The sequence below is a fragment of the Galeopterus variegatus genome, unplaced genomic scaffold (assembly GCF_000696425.1).
Source record: "Galeopterus variegatus unplaced genomic scaffold, G_variegatus-3.0.2 Scaffold106, whole genome shotgun sequence".
Classification (NCBI taxonomy): Eukaryota; Metazoa; Chordata; class Mammalia; order Dermoptera; family Cynocephalidae; genus Galeopterus; species Galeopterus variegatus.
In genome coordinates this window covers 154140-171860 of record NW_007726217.1, presented here as the reverse complement: position 1 = coordinate 171860, position 17721 = coordinate 154140, and the positions used below count along the sequence as shown (strand labels likewise).

Sequence of the window (17721 nt, the reverse complement as noted above, 5' to 3'; positions counted from 1 at the left end):
GGCCTGGCGGCCCAGGGGCCTGACCCGAGGGGCGGGCTGGGGACCACGCGGACCGAGGACCCGCTCTCCCGGCTGGGGCCGCGGGGGCCGGCTAGTCCCGGCCCAGCCTTTGCCCGGCTGGAGGCTCGGGTCTGGGAGGGAGTAGCCAGCTGGTTGTGGGGGGAAGTCTGGTGTTAGGGAGATCCGGAGAGAAGTTTCCTCTGCAGGTGTGTGAGTGAGTGCTTGTCATTGTGTGTGATGTGTGTGTGTGTCACTCTGTCGGTCTGTGGGTGATGTGTGTGCCAGAGAGTGTGTGCAGTGAGTGTGTGCGTGTGTCACTGTGGGCGAGTGTGCGTGCATGGCGGTGAGTGTATGCAGTGTGAATGTGGAGGGTGTTACTGTGTATGTGTCCACACACTGTGGACATGTGTGTGTACCGGTGTATGTCTCTGTGAGTGTGTGTGTGAATGTGTGTGTGTGAGCCAGTGTGACTGTGTCTCTGTGAGTGGGTCCTGGTATCTGTGCCCTGTGTGACTGAGTGTGAGTGAGTGTGTGTGCGCGTGTGTGTGTTGGCTCTTGAGAATGAACTGAGCAGGGCTCCCTGAATCACCTGGGTCCCCCCCTTCCTGGTGGGACAGGGAGATCACACTTTTCAAAGGTCAGATCATCCCCCCTCCCCGGGACTCTTCACCCCTGACTCAGGCAAGAGCTCCACGATACTCACCGCTGGGGTCTCCACCTTCACCTACTTCAGGGGCTCCCACTGGTTGTGATGCTACTGGTTGTGTCCTTCTTGCACGCTGTGGCCACTGGTGGTGGTGGGGCCTGGAGTGAGCTGGACAGTGTGTGCTTCTCCTCCTTCTTGGGGCCTGGGAACTTGTTTCATCTCAGTAATGTTTCACCCAGGGCCCTTCTGAGCCAGGAGCTGAGAGGCCAGGTGGAAGTGTCTGCCCTGCTGTTAGTCATCAGAGCAGGTGGCTCTCTCCCAGACAGCCTCAGATCTCCAAGTTCTGGGTCACTGGTTCTGCCCGCTGATTCAGGATGGGTATTTGCTAACTCTTTGAAATAATAATAATAAAACAATGCCCTTATATCAGTCCAGGGCTTTTGAGAATGCTTCCCTCTCAGCTCTTCTTATTTCCCCAACAGCCTTGGGAAGCAGGTGGGGCAGGTATCAAGTTAAGCCATATGAAATTGCTAGTATTCAATTGTTGTTGTTGTTGTTTTACCTACAAACACAGCAATTTCACATGGTTCAACCTAATATAATGCCAACTTACAGATGAGGATGTTGAGCCCTGATAGATGTGTTGCGTTTCCCACAATCACACATTCCTAGTCAGTGGTACAGAAAGACTCTAACCCAGGTCTTTCAGTGACCCAAAGAGCTGGGCTGGGCCAAGGTTAGAGAGTGGTAATCCCTAGTGTGCCCTTTCTAACCCTGGGGTCACTGCCATCTTCCTCTGTCCAGCATTCCCTGAATTTTGGGGCTAGTTCTGCACCCAGCTGCTAATGCCTAAAAGGGAGAGAGGGGGAGAAGAGAAGAGGGAGAGGCTTCGTGAGTTGGCAGTGAATCAGGGTCTAAAAAGAGAGCTGGGAGGGCTAGGGTGGCAGGTGTTTCTAAAAGGAACATGAACATAGGATGAACAGCCTCAGATCCAGCCTCCGCAGCCCCCACTCCTCACTGCCCCACTGATCTGGTAGGCAGTGCTCACTGCATTTTGTGCCGGGGGCTCATGTCCAAGGAGTGAGCTTGTATGTAGTTATAGGATGATGGCTGGGGTGGGAGGGGAGTCTTAGAATTTACTTGGTCAAACCTCTTAATTACAAATTGGGGACTCTGAAGCCTAGAGAAGAGAGGGGACCTACCCAAGGTCACACACAACTAACTTGTAGGTTTCCCAGCCTACTCATAGCTCAGGAACTTTCCAACCTTCCACATTGCCTTCTATTCCTGAACTCCCCTCACCCCCATCAGAGCTGAGTATAGGAGTTTTGGGGAGAAGAAATGAAGACTCAATAAACCTCATGCTGTAAATTCTTCAATCTGGGACCCCTTTCCAAAGAGGGATCTACAGATATTCCTGGGAATGGGGATTCCTAGCCAAGTCCACCACCAAGGCAAGCCATGGGCTTGTCTTGATTTCTGCTGGTGGGGGGCTAAAGCTGAGGCAGGCCAGAATTCCAGGATTTCTTCTGTGTCCGTGCTTGCTTTCAGTGGCTGCCTGGCACCTAACATCATCTCTTCCAGCTGATGTTGGGGCTTGCGCTGGCTGTTCTCATTTTCCTTCATCTTTCCCAGTTTCTGATGCATTTTGCCTCTAGCTGGACTGACAATTCCTTACTTTATTGGGTTCCTGATGGGTAAAGAAACTTCCCAGATTCTGATTTCATTCCCATTTGGAGGAGTCAAAGCTTTGTCTCTCGGTGGGGGTTGGAAGAACAGCTGCGTACCCTCCACTATACAAACATGATGTCTTGGTTCCCTCTTTATCCACTCCCCCCCTTCAGTCTGAGGGCTGCAGGCTCAGTGGGCCTCCTGCTGTCTGGGGAGTCTGGGTTTGAGCTGGGGTGAGGCGGTGGCACCATCGTTATGGTAACGAGCTGCCAGCTCATCTTTGCTAATACCTTGTCAGGCCCCTGGGCTCAGTGCAGCATCCCTTCCCACCAGCCTTTCTTCCCATGTCACAGACAGAAAGAGTGAGGCTGCAAGGGAGGGGCCTGGGAATAGGGAGTCAGGGTGGTAGGTGGCCTTTTCTCTGGGACTTAGCTGGAGAGCTGGGGGGAAGTTTCTTGGGGGCTGGTTTATACATATAGTTACATAGGTTTGCATATGATTGCATGGGCCATTAACATGTGGATAAGAATAAGCTGTGTAAACTTGCATGCTAGCTGAGATGTTCATGTGCTTTTACACAGTAGCTCACAGGAAAACATGTTTTCAGGCATCCGAACATACTTTTGCATGAATACTGCTTCATCTGCACATAAGGCACCCAAGAAATCTGGGTTTGTGGGGGTGTCCAGGTATGTGGGTGGGGATCTGATCTTTTTCTCATGCAGCTTCAAAGTATCCTGTTAACAAAGGGACAGAGTGGTCCCAGGGTTCCTTCTTTTTCCTTGCAATCAAGAGCTCAGAGTGGGAATGGGCTGGGGATGGTGTGGGGGGCCCAAGCTCCCAGCTCCCAAAGGCCCCTGTTTCTATGCCCTTTGAGCTCAGGTAGCCCCTGCCCCCTTTACTTTCTGTTCTTTCTGATCCTCTTCTCTTCCTGTGTGTAAATATTAAAGAGCTGAGCCTGCAGGGCTGATGTAGACATGGGGAGAGAATGAAATTAAAAAGGATTCCCTCGCCCCCATCCTGACACCCCCGCCCAGCAGTCCCCCGCTCCTGCTTCCTCTCCTCTCCCCTCTCCCCTTCTCTCACTCAGTGGTTCCACATGTCTCTCCTCCCCCCAGTCCAGATGGGAGCTGGCTCCTTCAGAAAGGGGGCTCAGAGCAGGGTGTGGGGAGCTACCTGTCTCTGCCTACCCCCACCACATCTGCCTACAGGTCTGAGAGCCCCCACGTGAGTATTTCTTTCTTTTTGGGGGTGGTGGTTAAGAGGAAAGTGGTTTTTAGAACCAGTTGTGAGTGGCGTTGAGAGGCTCTGGGTGGAGGTGGGTGGGGTCCTCTCTCTAGGTGTTCTCAGGGAAGCCCCGTGTCTGGATTTCTTTTCTCTCTTGGGACATAGAGGGAAGGGAGGGGTATCAGGTGCTCCCGGAGGATGGGAGCGAGTGTGGGAAGGGTAGGGGGAGAGGGGCTTCTTTTGTAATGAGTGTGTGTGTGGTGGGGTAAGCCTGCTTCCTGGCATCCTGGATTTCTGGCAAGGGGGCCCCCTGAGTGGTGCTGGGAGCTGTCCCGGGTGCTGAACCGTGCTGCGTACGGCCCGATGATGAAAAGGCGGCTGGGCAGTGCTGAGGGTTCACTAGAAAAATTCTTCCAGATGACCCACTTTCCAAGGGCAGACTCCCTGGAAGGAAATATAGACTCTGGGGTCTTCCCTATGGCTTTCGACCTCACAGTTATTAGTGGTATTTGGAAAAGTTGCCCAGTTGCCGTCCCCCTCTCCTTTCCCTGGTGCAGTCCCCCTCTTCTTTCCAAGCCGTCTACTGTTAGTGTGGGCTAGAGATGGAGAATGATACTGCGGCTGTGAACTCTCTTCTGGGATCGTTTTTAGTGCAACAAGCTTAGGGATACTGGCACCAGCCTTTTTCCTACTGGGTCCCAGAAGTTAAAACTCAAGGTGGTTCTGGATTAGGAGAACTTGGGTCTTGCTAGTTAGGCCTGGGGTGGATAGAGCTCAGGAGTTCAAGATAATTTGATTGACCATTGGTAACCCCCTGCCCAGCATACTTTGTAGTTAAAACTCAAGGTGGTTCTGGATTAGGAGAACTTGGGTCTTGCTAGTTAGGCCTGGGGTTGATAGAGCTCAGGAGTTCAAGATAATTTGATTGACCATTGGTAACCCCCTGCCCAGCATACTTTGGAATTCAGGACAGGGGACACTAAAATATTCTGCAAGCCTACCTTGTGCTCGGCCCATCCCCAGACCTAGCTCAGAGCAGCATTTGGGAGAGACTTTTGTTGGGAAGGAAGATTTCCAAGCAAAGATTCAAGGAGTGGGTGGGGTTGTTCAGTGCCATGGAGAAGAGAAGGAGGAGGCTACTGGAGACAGGGCTGTGGGAAAAGAAAATCTGCGGGAGTAAAAAATATTCAAATTGGGGGATGAGGTCTGGATTTCAATCCTTAGTTTCCCTGGATATATTTTTCTCACTGACCTAGGGTAAGGGTCATTTCAGTTATCTGGGTTCTTATGCTCTGTCTTTGAAACCACGAAGGGAATAGCAAGGAGTTATTTCTCCAGGTCCTTTCCTTTGTCATCCCAGGGGGATGAGAGCCAAATGTCAGGACATGCAGATGAGACTGTGGGGGAACAACAGTCAGGAGGGCTTGATGGCAGCTTCACCTCCTATCCCCAAGAGCAAAATCAAATATTCAAATGGGATCCTTCTTAGGGGAAGAGAAAAGAGAAGGCTTCCAGATGATGCTGGGCAAAAATTGGGTGTGGCAGGGAGTTCAAGAAAACGGAGACATATCTATGAAATCCCAAACTGAACCAGTTCATCCCTTCCCAGATGTGACTTCTAGTTAAGGAGCCCCTCACCCATGATGTTTTTGATGTAACTCATCAAGATGATTTCTTCCTTCTCTAGCTGCTTGGGAGGAGCTGAGCTTTCCCCTGCTGTGGGTGCTGGAAGGTGGTGGGTGTGGGTGTGGGTGCCTGTTTGGGGAGGGGAGGTGTTTGTGCACCACTCAGCTCCCTTGGTTACATAACAGCTTTGATAAGACTTTACTTTGGAGCTGCTGCTACTGCCTGAAGCAGTAACCCCTCCACCCCCACACGGAATGCTAGATGTCCACCCCTTCTCCCTGGCCCCTTGGAGAGTCCTGTTACTTGTGATCCAGTGTTCCAGCAGCTGCTTCTCCTGCCAGAATGTGTCTGCAGCTTGCCTTCCTGCTCTCTACCCAGCTTCTGTTGTAAAATACCTGCTTCTTTTGTTATTTTGAGCCTAGATCACCCCCTTTACATTTTTTTTTTTTTTTGTCCTTTTTGAGACCAGCTGCACCGCGCTCAGCCAGTGAGCACTGTGAGCGCACCAGCCATCCCTATATAGGATCCGAACCCGCGGCGGGAGCGCCAGCGCTCGCAGCGCCGCACCCTCCCAAGTGCGCCACGGGCTCGGCCCATCCCTTTACATTTTTAAGCCTCCTGGTCTACACTGTCCCTGAGCAGTGCCCTCCAGCTGGGATGGGAGGGGTTTGTGAACATTATGAAGCTTCACTCTAGGGAAGCTTCACCTCACTCTAGGGAAGCTTCACCTCACTTTATTCCAGGAGGTTTGAGCCCATAGATAATTTCCTTACTGTTCCTTCCTCTGCCTCAATAACTATTTTGGAGTTTGGGAGTGGTGGACCATACCCAGAGGTACTGGGAAGAAGGACTCTGGCCTTGATATTTCCCCTTCATTTCTCTTTTTAGAATTAAGGGGTTGTATGTACTGGAGTGGGGGGCTGCCTCTTGGGTGAGAAGAGGTGAGTCTACTCCAGGGTGAACCTACTTCATTGTTGCTCCCGCCCAGGCTGTCTGAAGAAATATGGTTTTCTCCAGGCTTGGGACAAGGGAATCACAGAGCCCTTTTTAAAAAGTACCTTCCCCCTCTTCCCCAAAAAGTGTGGGAATTGGATGCGTTCAGGAGTGGGGTATATCCTATTGATAACAGGAACAACTTTCCCAGTGGAGAAGTGGGGGACTGGCAAGAGGAGAGAGCAAGTGCGAAGTTGTGATTTCACTGGAGAGAGTATGGACTCCTGGCTTTGTGGACAGGATGGAAGCCAGGGGAAGGGTTGGGTCTCTCTGCAGGACCTGTGATTCCAGTGCATGTATATGTGCATTTCTGCCTGTGAATGGGCATATGCACTTAAGTATGTGTGAGCATGCTGTATGTATGTGTATGAACATGTTTATGTGTATAAGTGTGAGCACTTATATACACGTGTATGAGTATGTGTGACTCTGTATGCATCCATGTATATATGTAATTGTGATGGCAGTTACTTAAACCAGTGTGCACGTGTGTGTGTGTGAGTGGTGTGCTCACCCAGTGATGTATATGTATGAGTGTAAGCATGCATGTGAGGCGCATATATACGTGCATGAATCAGCAGCGTATGAATATGTGAACATAAGTTGAGTCATACATGTGAATAAATGTAAGAGAAAGAGAGAGATCGACTCTGACTGAACATTGGGATTGCCCCCCAATTTTTTCCCACTAGCTTGAACTTAATCCACCCTGATGCTTATGGTTCTTCTCCAGTAAGCAGACTCTCTGAGGTCTCTCAAATTCTCATGCCGACTGTTTCTCACCACCATCCATATGAAGGGAGTTTGCAGAGGGAAAACCTGTACAGGCCTTGGGGACAACTGAGTAAGGGATCTAGGCCCAAGGCTGTTCAGATACTGTGGTGCCCAGGGTTATATGTGGGGAAAAAGTGTCGGAGCTGAAATGTCACTACAGAGATTTCAAAAATCAAGAAAAAGTTGGGCTCAGTGGATGAAAAGGACAGGGAATATTAGAGAGGCCCAAGTATGTGCATAAGCCTCACACGTAAGGGACACATGGCAATACAAATGCACATGTGTATGTATATATAACCTGCCTATGCCATAAGATGCATGTTATCAACATAGGTGCACTTTCTAACATGTACATACATGAACAAATCTACAGGAGTATATATACCAACACGGGGATTTGTCAGCATGCCCATACATGCTTACACATATGCATATAGACAGAGTATACAGAAATACGTGGGCATATACTAACACTGGCTTGATTGCAACCCTTGGCCATATACCTGTGCCACTCTCTCTGCTAGATTAACACAAGCCTGCAAACAGTTCCTTTCTCATTACATGAGCCTCACCCAGTGCATCCAATCGTTCAGCCGATGTTTACTTTTTGCCTGTAATGTGCCACATGCTGTGCTAGACACTAGGGATGGTCCTTGACCTCAGGTAACTTACAATCTAGAGAGGGTAAAAGACCTGGAACCAAGTAAGGAGAGTATTAAGAAAGGTAGACACATATAAGTGTTCATCGGGAGGAGTGGGTACCTAAAGACCTCTGGAGTGGGGAATAGAGGGGTTTGGTAAAGGATCCATAGAAGGGGAGGTCTTTGAGCTGAGGCTTGAAAGTTGAGCAGGTTTTTTTACCAGGTGGGCACCTGTGGGAAAGTATATTTCAATGTCCCAGACTTGTCTCCCTACTTCTATCCTTGCTGGCCTCCCCCTACATAGACTCTATCCCAAAAGGTGCCGGAATAAGATGAGGTCTTGCCTTTCCATCTCACTTGGAGTGAAATCCAGAGTTCCTACTGGGGCCTGAGCGATTGTGAGCACTGTGTGTGAAATAGCCCCTCTGACCTCCCTGGTCTCAGGTGCCGCTCCTACATGGGCTTCCCTTCTGTTCCATAAAGATGCCGGGCACAGTCCCACCTTGCGTCTGTTGCTCTTGCTTCTCCCCTCTGCCCGAAATACTCTCCCCCAGACATCCACCCACTCCCTCACTTTATTCAAGTCTTTGTTCAAAAGTCACTTTTTTGGAGAGGCCTCCCCAACAGTCTGTCTTAAATAGCCCCTTGTCATTCTATCCCTTCACCCCAGTTTATTATTTTTTTTTATTTCAGTACTTGCCACCACCATTATTTCATATATTTATTTATCCTTCTTTTTCCACGAGAATATAAACTTCGTGAGAAGGGGAGCGTCATCTCTTTGTTCACTGCTGTGTCGACTGTGTCCAGAAGAGTATCTGGCTCAGAGTAGGCACTCAATATATATTTGTTGAATAAACAAATTTTAGACACTGGCAGCCAGTGAAGAGAATGGATCAAGGTGGAACAAGATGCGAGGCAGGGAGACCAGTTAGGAACCTGTTGTAATGGCTTTGGTGAGGAGTAGGATAAGGGCGGCCTGATGTAGCACATTGGCAGTGAAGGTGGAGAAAAGGAGATACAATGTACAAACACATGCATGCACACACACGTGACATGCGTGTGCTTGTGTGTATTTTAGCCACTCAGATCTGCTGTCATAGTATGGAAGGCTGAGGAGGAAAATAAAAGTGTCTTTATGTGTATATACGGTATGTATGTCATGAAGACCCCATGACAAGCTAGACCCTTCCAGCTAACCCTGGCTGCCAGTCTCCTTTCCTTTTGAATCTTGTCACGACCATCCCACATACACCCACCCCTGCCAGCCAGGCTGCATGCAGGGCTCTCTGTGGTTCCATTCCAGGCTCTTGCCTTAGGGAATGGGAGTGGACAGCAGGGTCCTGAACAATGGGAAGGATCCTAGGAAGTCAGAGCCACACAGAGAGAGGCATGTGGACTCAGAGAGAAGGGAATTGACTGGAGAGCTCCAGCATGGCCCAGACTTCCGGAATGTGGATGTTGTGGGGCAGGAAGCTGCCTCAGGCAGCTTCTATGTCTGGCCCCTCCTCTTTTCTTTCTGTCTTCCCCTCCTTGCTCCCCTCTGGTCCTCTCTCCTGGGGGTAGGGGTGCCTTAGCCAAGAATGGGCTCAAGGTACAGGTCCCCTCCCCTAGGCTGTGATGTGAATTCAGGTATGTGGGGAGACCCAGAGAAAGGGGTCCCCACTTCTATAAGTAAGTCTGGAGTTCTGCAGCAGGGGAGGAATTGCTCAGAGAGTCTCAGCTTTGAGGGCCAGCCCGTGGCTCACTTGGGAGAGCATGGTGCTGAGAACACCAAGGCCACGGGTTCGGATCCTATATAGGGATGGCCGGTTGGCTCACTTGGTAAGCGTGGTGCTGACAACACCAAGTCAAGGGTTAAGATCCCCTTACCGGTCATCTTTAAAAAAAAAAGAAAAAAGAGAGAGAGAGTCTCAGCTTTGGTTGTATCCCTCCCAAGAGAGCATGGAGAATTGAGTTCGTGTTGCAGAACGAGGAACTGAGGTTAGACCTCAGGGAGGACCAATCAGCATGAAGGGACTCAGACTTATCATGTGGAGAAAGTTGGGAGGAGGGCTGATGAAAAAAGAAGGAAGAAGTGGGAGTTCCGGGTTAGCCCCACCCCATGCCACTTTCTGACCTCTGGTGGAAGGTGGGGTGGTCAAGGCCCAAGATCCTCTTTGAGAATTCCTCCCAAAGACTCCACGCCTGGGGCTGGGTTCTTTCGTTACCGAGAAGCCAGTGCTGGAGCCCCTTCCAGCCTCTTTCCACTCTCTGCTGGGCTAGGGGCTGGAGCGCTGCCGCCCTCCCCTCCCACCTGGGCTGTGAGCATGGGGGTTGGGCTGTAACAGCGCCAGAGCCGCCCACCTGCCCGCGGTGTCATGGCAACGACTCTGCCCACGTGGACGATGAGGAAAGGGAGGAGAAGAGGAGAGGAGACCTTGCAGCAGACATGAGGATGGGAGGGGGCTCCTCAGGGTGCTGTGTGCTGGAGCCCCCACCCCTCTAGCTTGGCCCTGGCTTAGCTCCTTTCACCCTAGGGCCCCAGGGCAAGGTGGGGCTGGTGTTCCAGCCTTGGCCTCAGAGTGTGCATGTCTTTGGGTGTCCTGAGTAACGATGACCTCAGTCTTCTGTGCTCTGGGGCCCTGGCCAAGGTCCTGGGGGACGTGGGGCTTTGGCATATACAGACCTCTCCCTCTCTCCCCACCCTGCAAGTTGGGGATGGTGCCTGGGGTGGAGGGGATGAGAGCCCGACCTACTTCTCCATTTTCTCACAATTTTTCAAAAGGAAAATGACCCACTTTTCAGCCAATCGGACTGGGGCCTGTTCCCAGGCTGATTCCCTGAGCCCCCCTGCCCAGTCTTCTGCCCCATCCTCAGCCTATTAGCCACGTGCTGGACCCATTTCTTAAGGGCAGCAGGTGCATCTGTGTGGAGGGGTCCTTCCCTGCCATCTGCACCAGGCTGGGGGAGGGGCCTGTTCTGTGTAGGGTGGGCGTGTGGGGCTGAGGCCTGTCTGGTCATCTATCAGCCCTGCTTTGGGCAGACCCTGTTGACTGCCATAGTCCTGGGCACTTTCAGTGTCCTGTCTGCCATCCCCATACACTCCCAGGGTACCTCCTGGAGGGGCCGGAAGGGCTCTAGGGAGGGTGGGAGGAGAATTGTGCCCCTTCACCCTGTTTTAGTGGATGGTGGTGGGCTGTCTTCCCACGCTGGTCCATATCCACTTGGAAAGGAGGAGGCCATTGGAGAAACGCCTGTCTGTCTGCCTGCCTGTCCACCTGTCTGTCTGACTGCCAGAGAACCCTCCTAGAAGGTTCTGCTTTGCCTCTCTTCCCAGGCCCCTCCCCCTCTCTAGGATATTGGTCTGGGCCTCAGAGCCCCCTCCCTCCCTCAGCTATATTGGCCTGGGCTGGCTTGGGGGGTGATTAGGGATTTAATTATTTAGTTTCTCCAGCTCAGTAGATTAATTCCATCCATCACCAGCAGGCCCAGCCTTCTCCCCCTCTCTGGGCTGCCGGGCAACCCCAGAGGGAGGGAGCATCATTGCTCACCTGGGCCTAGTATTGGATCTGGAAACAATGGATAAAGTTCTTGTTGGGGGAGGATTTGGTGTATGACACTGAGCAGATGTGGGTGCTGTGCTGTGAAATGAACACGTAAATCTGTCGTATGGGGGTAAATGTGTGAATATGCATGTAAGGTTTTGCATCTGTGTAGCTTGTGTGCACACACTGTCAGTGTCTACTGGATGAAAATGCATATGCCTGCAAACCCTGTGGGAACAAGTTTGTGTGTATCTTTGTACATCATGTGATGATGACTATATATGTAAGGACAAATGCTGTGTAAGTTGCTTGTGGATGACTGTGTGGCTTTGTAAATTACTTCTGGATGAGCACGTGTGTTAAATTGTGAGTGGGCAGGCTTGGGAACATGTATGGCCACATGTGAGGGAGAGATGGCAGGGCTGGAGGAGTCCTGAGCTGAGTGATGAGTCAGGGCACAGTGGAGTCCACCTGCTGGCCTCATCAGACCAGTTTGGTTAGAGAGACATGCTGCTTTAGACATGCTTTATTCAGCCCGGGCTTGGTCTCCTAGTGGTTGAGCGTGTCAGGCCCGGACTCAGACTCAGATTCTTCCACCACCTGTGTGATCTTGGGCAATTTTCTTTATGTTGAGAAGCCTTAATGTCCTCATCTATAAAATGAGAATAATAATAGTACCTACTGCATAGAATGGTTGTGAGGATTACATGAGGAAATGCATCTAAAGAACTTAACTTTGCCTGTGCAGTTGTAGGCATTCAAAGAGCCAACCTTAGACTTCAGAGCTGGAAGGCACCAGAGGCTGTCTGGTCCAAAATGTATTCAGTGCTTGAATCCATCCTATGCCATCCTCTAAAGTGACTCTCCAACCTCTGAGTGCATGCCTCCCTGGGCAGGACACTCCCAGCTCTGCAGGAAAACCACATCATACTGGGCCAGCGCTGCCTGCTGGAGAGTTCTGCAGGGAGTGATTTCTCTCCTGCCTTTTCCTGTTTTGCTCCCTTTCCCTATGCCTCATCTGTGGGGAACTACTTCTTGATGGCTCAGTTGCTGAACCTGAACTCACTGAGCACCTACTGTATGCCGTGTTTATCCATACAGAGATAGAACACATGAATTCTGGCCTTTAGGGAGCTCACAGCCTGCAAACGACTATCTACCCTACTGTGCTTAATAGAGGTATGGGACCCAAGAGGAGGTAGCAACTTCTGTGTTCTGAGATTGATGGGAGGGCACTCTTAGGGAAGGTTTCTTGGAAGAGAGTATACCTGACCTGCATCAGAGAGTACAGTTGGGAGGATAGGTCTTCCATACAGAGGGATCTTACAGTCTGTGCTGCCTCCTCTCCCCACACACTGTCCTGCTGTGTCCCCAGCTTTTGGCTCTGTCCTCTTCTGCTAAGTCCAAAAATCCAGATAAGAGAGCAAAGGCTTAGACATCCCTGAGGCTGGGACAGGGTCAGGCAGAGTTTCATGCAGAGCTGAGGGATGGGAGGTGCCACCTGGTGAGCCTGGCAGTCAGCCAACCAGCAAGACTTCATCAGGCCCTGTGGGAGAGGTCCAGCAGGGGACAGGCTCTGGTGCTGGAAGCCCCCATCCCAGCTCATGCAGAGAGCTTACAGGACATGCTGACCCAGAGGCAATCCTAAGCTCTGGACCCGATGGGGGGGATCAGACAGCTGGGCCAGAGAGTAGAGAAGGCCAAGGGCCTGTTCTGGCTGAGTAGCTGCTGCCCAGTGGACCCTTGCTATAGGCTTGGGCTCCTACCTTTTGTTCTCTGGTGGCCCTGGCAGCACTCTGGAGACCAGGGCAGCACCAACCCAAATCACATACAAATGAAAGAAGTACTAGAGTGCTAAAGTCAGGAAAAGTCAACGTGTGGAGACATATGTGCCCATTGCCTTGGATAGACCAGCTTAGTTACTCATTGCCACAGCCTAAGGAGGTAGGCATTGTTATCCCTGTTTTACAGATGAGAAAATTGAGACTCAGACAGATAAAACAAGTTGTTCATGGTCACATACAGGGAGGCTGCGATAGGATGGCTGGAGGAAGATGATTGTCTCTCCAATACCCAGCTATGAGGCCACTGGGCTTTCCCTTCCAGATCTCTGGAGTTGGAAGAGAGACCACTGGGCCTGGCTGCAGGGGTTTGTGGGGGTCTATGAATCAAGAATCTCTAATTCTCTCAGATGTCATCATTTTGGCCACCAGGGCTGCTCTGGTGTCTTCAGTATGCTCAGGGTGTGGGAGGTCTTCGAAAGGATCCCAGGCAAAGAGAAATTCCTAGAAGCATGGAATAAGTGAGTTTTCATACTACCCATTTTAGATCCAAACCCAAGTCTGGCATGGCTGCAGCCTCTGATCAGAACTGTTCAAGAAGCCCTCTCAGAGACCCTGTTTCCGGGTTTTATACATTTCAGTGGTTTCTCCCTAGTTATCAGTAGCTGACCCTCAGCACTGTGCTTGATGGACATTTTACCTGCGTTATCTTAATTCTCATGACATCACAGTGAGAAAGGGAATATTCTTGCCTCCATTTGAAAATCGGGAAACTGAACTTGAGAGAGAGGAAGGGACTTCCTTAAGGCCACACGTCTAGTAACTGGTGAACTTGGATATGAAGTGAAGATCCAGACCTACAGTCTCTCTCAACAGCTGCCCCTGGCCAGGATCCTCCAGGAGTTCTGATCCTCAGTGTCCTCTCTCAGCCGTGGGCAGTCTTCCCCAAAGAAGGCTCCTGGAGACCTTCATGAGGGAGAAAGTGGACATGACAAGGAGGCATGGCCTGAGAATCAGTTTAGTTGACAGAAAGGGAAGAGATAGCTGAGAGTGGGCCAGAAGCAGTCGGCCATGGCTGCAATCAGAGGGGGAAATGGGGAGAGGCTGATCAGGCTGAATTGTGTCTCAAACGGCCTTTGGCAGCCCTAAAGGAGAAGGAGGAAGTCCAGACTTTGCTTCTGGTGCCTCTTGGCTACAGGGCCCCAACTCTGAAAGGAGCTGGGGCCCAGCAATTTCAAGTGAAGAGCCCTCCTCGGGGCTGGGTGGTGGACCCCCACCCCAGCTGCTACAGCTCAGCCCTGAGAGTCCCTCCTCACAGCCTCGTTCTGTCTTTCTGCAGCGTGGGGAGGGTCACCTTTTTCCTTCCTCCCTCTCCCGACTGCCTTCCCTGAGCTATGTGGAGGGGCACATCTGGGGGAGATCTAGATGGAGCAGGAAGAGAACTATCTCTACCTGCCAGTCGAGACGAGCTAGATAAACACGATGAGCAAGGCTGCGTTGGGAGGATGGATGTCTAATGCCAAATCCTCCAGAGCTCTCCAAAGCCTTTGGAGGGAGAGGAGTGGTGGTCCTATCTGTGAGCCATTGTGCACAGGAGTAGAGGAGATGAGGGCAGCCAGGGAGGACACTCACTCATGCAATAGATATTTTTCACGCACCTGTTAGTACCAGGCATTGTTCTAGACACTTGGAATACTGCAGTGCATGAGACAGACATAGTCCTTACCCTTCTGGAGCTTATGTTCTGCTGCGGGGAGACATACTAGAACATGTGATAGATAAAGAAAACAATTTCTAAGAGAGTAAGTGCCAGGAAGGCAATGACACAGGGGATGTGGAGCATTCCCCGGGGATGAGGCTCAACTTTCGTCAGAGTGAGTGGTCAGCAAAGGCCTCTCTGAGCTGAGACCTGAAAGATGAGACAGGAAGCCATGGGAATATCTGGGGCAGAGTGTTCCAGCAGGGAGAACATCAAGTGCAAAGCCCCCTGAGGTGGGATTTTCAAAGAGATTATAGGGAGTGTGGGTTGTTCACAGGCGGAGCACTGTCCAGTGGGTCAGGAGATGGATTTAGACTTAGATCTGCCTAAATGTCTTGAGTGTTGTGGAGCTGTAAACCCATTTTCTGTAAAGTTCCTGCCCGGAGCTCCCAGGAAGGGTTGATTAAATAAAGTAATAAAGGTAAATGAAGAAAACCGCAAACCACCCTCCTTCCATTCTGTTTTTCTTCCTCCTCCATTTTCTGGGTCAGTGAGGGTAAGAGGAGGAGGATTTTCTTCTTGTTCCTAAGGATTGGGATTGGGCACAAGGTGTACTGAGTCTTCAAGAATAGGCCTGGGTTGTGGGGTTGAGGGAGGCCAGGGACTAGGGCAACCAGCTACAGAGATCCTACCAAAGGCATCTGGGCAAAGCCAGTGTCAAATTGGTCATGGGGACTTAGGCAGAACTGGACACTGGAAGGGGCCAGGGGTTGGGGGAGGAATGCGTATCCATAGGCACAGGTGGATGGACAGGAGTGTGAGCTGCAGGACAGAGGCTCTGTGTTAGGGATCCCAGTTTCTAGCCCATTCACAGTCAGGTCAAGAGGTGGTAGAAGCTGGACAGGGAAACTGAGGCAGAATACTGGCCATGTTGGTTAGATCAACACAGGGAAAGGGGGTGGGTAGACAAAGCCTGGGATCCCAAGTTTGCACTTGGCTCCCCCATGGGCATGGACTAGCCCAGGCTCACAGCAGCAAAATTAATTTTAGGCCTCATTTGATGCAAGTTCTGTTCTATTGGAACTGGTGTGGGGATGACCTTATGGATTCCATGTGAGGGGATCAGATAGGCCTGACCCCCAGCAAGAGAGCAACCATACCCTTTTGCTGCTATCTGGACCATCATGTCCAGCATGCAGCTCTCCAGACAACTTCCTGGGGAAGGAATGAATCAGCTAATATCTGAGCATTGAAATCTTTATCTTTGCCCAAGTCATCACTTTATGTCAACCTCTGAGACACTGGCCTTTGTCAATCTCTCCTGGATCCCTGGCTGCCCAGATGTGGACAATCTTAAGAAAGAACTACTTATCTTTTCCCTAGCAGGGTACCTTTGCTCTTAGATAGTTGTCCAGAGAGATTAAGTGACCTATCCAAGGTCACACTGTAAACCAATGGAGAATAATAGTGGCTTTTATTGAGTATTTACCATGTGCCAGGTACAGTGCTAAGGGATTTACATACTTTACCTTGTTAACCGTCCCAGCATTAGCACCTTTATGATGGCTCTAATATTATCCCCATTTTACAGATGAGAAAATAGGTTAAGAGAGGTGAATCACCTGCCCAAGTACACACAGCTAGTAAGTAAGTGGAAAGGATTTGAACTCAGATAGTCTGACTACAGAGTCCACACCAGTAACTGCTTTGACCCAGGTAGTTTGTGAGTCACTTAGGTCTCAAGAAAGGAAAATCAACTGATTTGGCTGGGGAGGGCCCTGGGGGAGAGGAGAAGAAAACACTCTGACTCTTTCCTCTGTAGCCCTTTTCCTTCCCCCATTTTCCATTCTTTTTCTGAAAGGTAATTGCTTGGGGCAGTGACAACCTCTTGGCGAATTACACAGCTGGTTTCCCAGTGAGATTTGTAACAACAACCCCGCCAGCCTGGCAGCCCCCAGCAAGTTCCGGTTTAAGAAACTAATTGCTGGATTGTGTAGTTGGTGCTAAATTGGGTAATTTCTTGTGATGGCATCTGTGCCACTTCTTCCATTCCCAGATAGATTTGAGCTGCATCAGAGGCAGATTTGTCACACAGGGCACCCTCCCAGTCTCCTTCGCTCCCCACTTCCCAGCCAGCCACAGGCAGCTGCAGAAGTGGCTGCATCTCTCCATCCAGAGGTTCACCTCTGGGCAGCTCTCTGTGTCCTGGGATAGGGGACAGATGATTTGTAAAGTAAAATAGGGAACATAACACCAGCACCCAGAGTTGTCACAGGGCTTCAGGAAGCTTCCTGTATTCTGTACTTATCTAACCTTGGATTGGCATAAACTCAGTGCTCTCCACACAGGGGAAAAGGCTAAACCATGCTCTGGTTAGCTCTGGAGTGTGTGGAATATGTGAGGTCTTTTTATGTGTTCGTTTGCTTTTTTTTTTCTTTTTTTAACAGATTCACTACCATTACTGTGCTTACTTCAGAAAGGTGTTTAATAAGTTTGCCTTCACTGGGCTAGCAGCACAAGTAGGAGAAACACTAAGGCTTTGGGGTCAGGCAACACTGTTTTTGACTTCGGGCTTTGCCACCTGCTCTCAGTGTGACCTTGGGTAGGTCAATTAGCTTCTTCAAGCCTCGGTTTCTTCTTATGTAAATTGGGAGGAGGGATCATTTTTATCCCTTGGAGTAATTGTGGGAATCAAATAAAATATCATAAGCAAAAGGTTCTTGTTCTTTGTAGGCTCACACTCACTCAACAAACACCTGCCATAGGCCAAGCATTGTTCTAGGGACTGGGGATAAGCCAGTGAATAAGATGGATAAAATTCCTGCACTTACATGGCGCTTACCTTCTAGTGGGAGAGACAGACAATCTTGGAATCATACACATTTAAAATGGTAACAGTGCAAGAGCCAGATACCCGGTGCCTCCAGAGCAAACAGCAGGAGGATCTGACCTAGTCAGGGAGGCCAGAGAAAGCTTCCCTGAGGAAGCAGCAACTGGGCTGAGATCTGAAGGGTGTGTAGGAGTTAGGAAGAGGTGGGTGGGAAGAGCTTTCTGGACTGGGGAACAGACCCCATGATGTGAGGGATCATGGGACTGAAAAAAGATGGGCCTGGTGGGAGCAGGAAAGCAAGGGGCA

At 50.5% G+C, this 17721-nt stretch overlaps 1 long non-coding RNA gene across 1 annotated transcript in view; it reads right to left on the bottom strand.

Annotated features, from left to right (window-relative positions):
* Positions 1-1138, bottom strand: part of LOC103600908 — a 13305-nt gene extending 12167 nt beyond the window's left edge. The window contains exon 1 of the long non-coding RNA XR_551422.1: positions 704-1138. This is a non-coding gene — a long non-coding RNA (uncharacterized LOC103600908). The remainder of the gene's footprint in view (positions 1-703) is intronic.
* Positions 1139-17721: the final 16583 nt, after the last annotated feature.